This window comes from Schistocerca serialis, unplaced genomic scaffold, assembly GCF_023864345.2.
Source record: "Schistocerca serialis cubense isolate TAMUIC-IGC-003099 unplaced genomic scaffold, iqSchSeri2.2 HiC_scaffold_194, whole genome shotgun sequence".
NCBI classification, from domain to species: domain Eukaryota; kingdom Metazoa; phylum Arthropoda; class Insecta; order Orthoptera; family Acrididae; genus Schistocerca; species Schistocerca serialis.
This window is the reverse complement of record NW_026047756.1, coordinates 45001-47500: the sequence shown is the minus strand read 5'-3', so window position 1 is coordinate 47500 and position 2500 is coordinate 45001. Positions and strand designations below refer to the sequence as shown.

General features: G+C 60.5%; 1 pseudogene; it reads right to left on the bottom strand.

Moving 5' to 3' along the window:
* The window catches only part of LOC126443830 (large subunit ribosomal RNA), a 7953-nt pseudogene that overhangs the window by 4233 nt on the left and 1220 nt on the right, over positions 1–2500 (bottom strand).

The following is a 2500-nucleotide window of genomic DNA, read 5'->3' as shown; positions in this document are numbered from 1 at the left end:
TCGGCCCCTCCGGCGGCGGCCCGGTGGTGTCGGCCGCGAAGTCCTCGGCTGCGTCGACGGGCGGCGCAGCGGCCTCGCCCGCGTCAGGCAGCGGGCTCGCTGCTCCCCGGCGGGACGCCGGCTCTTCCCCCCGACCGATCTCAAGCGCCTCCATGAATTGGCGGACAAGCTGCTTGTGGGCAGCTTGCCGCCGTCGACACTTGATTGCCTCAAGCGTTCGGTCGGGGAACATCCTGATGAGCTCTTGATTTACAAAGAAGAACCGGGCGTCCCTCTCGAGGAACAGTTCGGCCTCCGCCTTGGCGAGCGATAGGACTTCTTCCTCCGTCCACCTCGCGCGATGCCTCTCTGTGACGATCTCCGCGTTGGCGGCCGCAAGGTGTTGGCGGCGGCGATGGACCCCGAGACCGTTCTTGGTGGTGAAGCTGCGGTGGCACTCACTACAGGCGTATACAGCTGCAAAAGTTACAAGATTATCGGCACGGCCGGTTGGCCGGCTAGGTGCTGGGGGAGTTGGGGTGGCACCTTCAGCGGAAGGGCCACCACTTTTTCTCTGAATACTGCCCCCAACTAAAAAAGGGATAGTGCGAGGGGGGGCTGGTAACCCCCCCAAGCCCCTGGTGCGGTCTTCCACTCTGCGAAAATCAGCGGGCCCACGAGAAGGGGAGAAGACCGCAGGAGAGGAGAGGCTAAGAGGGCTAGGCCCATGTATTGCGCATCACTCTCCCTGTAACCATAACCCAAGGAAGGCACCTCGCAGCAGCAGCACGACTACATCAAGACCGCACTTCGAAAAGCCAAGTCCGGATGCAGCCACACCGCCGCCACTTGGCCACCTTAAGAGAGTCATAGTTACTCCCGCCGTTTACCCGCGCTTGCTTGAATTTCTTCACGTTGACATTCAGAGCACTGGGCAGAAATCACATTGCGTCAACACCCGCTAGGGCCATCGCAATGCTTTGTTTTAATTAGACAGTCGGATTCCCCCAGTCCGTGCCAGTTCTGAGTTGATCGTTGAATGGCGGCCGAAGAGAATCCGCGCACCCGCGCGCCCCCGGAGGAGCACGCTAAGGCGGACGCGGCCTCGCAGCAAGGAAGATCCGTGGGAGGCCAAGGCACGGGACCGAGCTCGGATCCTGCACGCAGGTTGAAGCACCGGGGCGCGAACGCCGCGCAGGCGCGCGCATCCTGCACCGCCGGCCAGCACGAGGCCGACCAACGGCGAGAGCAGACCACGCCCGCGCTAAACGCCCGCACTTACCGGCACCCCTACGGCACTCACCTCGCCCAGGCCCGGCACGTTAGCGCTGACCCACTTCCCGACCAAGCCCGACACGCCCCGATCCTCAGAGCCAATCCTTATCCCGAAGTTACGGATCCAATTTGCCGACTTCCCTTACCTACATTATTCTATCGACTAGAGGCTCTTCACCTTGGAGACCTGCTGCGGATATGGGTACGAACCGGCGCGACACCTCCACGTGGCCCTCTCCCGGATTTTCAAGGTCCGAGGGGAAGATCGGGACACCGCCGCAACTGCGGTGCTCTTCGCGTTCCAAACCCTATCTCCCTGCTAGAGGATTCCAGGGAACTCGAACGCTCATGCAGAAAAGAAAACTCTTCCCCGATCTCCCGACGGCGTCTCCGGGTCCTTTTGGGTTACCCCGACGAGCATCTCTAAAAGAGGGGCCCGACTTGTATCGGTTCCGCTGCCGGGTTCCGGAATAGGAACCGGATTCCCTTTCGCCCAACGGGGGCCAGCACAAAGTGCATCATGCTATGACGGCCCCCATCAACATCGGATTTCTCCTAGGGCTTAGGATCGACTGACTCGTGTGCAACGGCTGTTCACACGAAACCCTTCTCCGCGTCAGCCCTCCAGGGCCTCGCTGGAGTATTTGCTACTACCACCAAGATCTGCACCGACGGCGGCTCCAGGCAGGCTCACGCCCAGACCCTTCTGCGCCCACCGCCGCGACCCTCCTACTCGTCAGGGCTTCGCGGCCGGCCGCAAGGACCGGCCATGACTGCCAGACTGACGGCCGAGTATAGGCACGACGCTTCAGCGCCATCCATTTTCAGGGCTAGTTGCTTCGGCAGGTGAGTTGTTACACACTCCTTAGCGGATTCCGACTTCCATGGCCACCGTCCTGCTGTCTTAAGCAACCAACGCCTTTCATGGTTTCCCATGAGCGTCGATTCGGGCGCCTTAACTCGGCGTTTGGTTCATCCCACAGCGCCAGTTCTGCTTACCAAAAGTGGCCCACTTGGCACTCCGATCCGAGTCGTTTGCTCGCGGCTTCAGCATATCAAGCAAGCCGGAGATCTCACCCATTTAAAGTTTGAGAATAGGTTGAGGTCGTTTCGGCCCCAAGGCCTCTAATCATTCGCTTTACCGGATGAGACTCGTACGAGCACCAGCTATCCTGAGGGAAACTTCGGAGGGAACCAGCTACTAGATGGTTCGATTAGTCTTTCGCCCCTATACCCAGCTCCGACG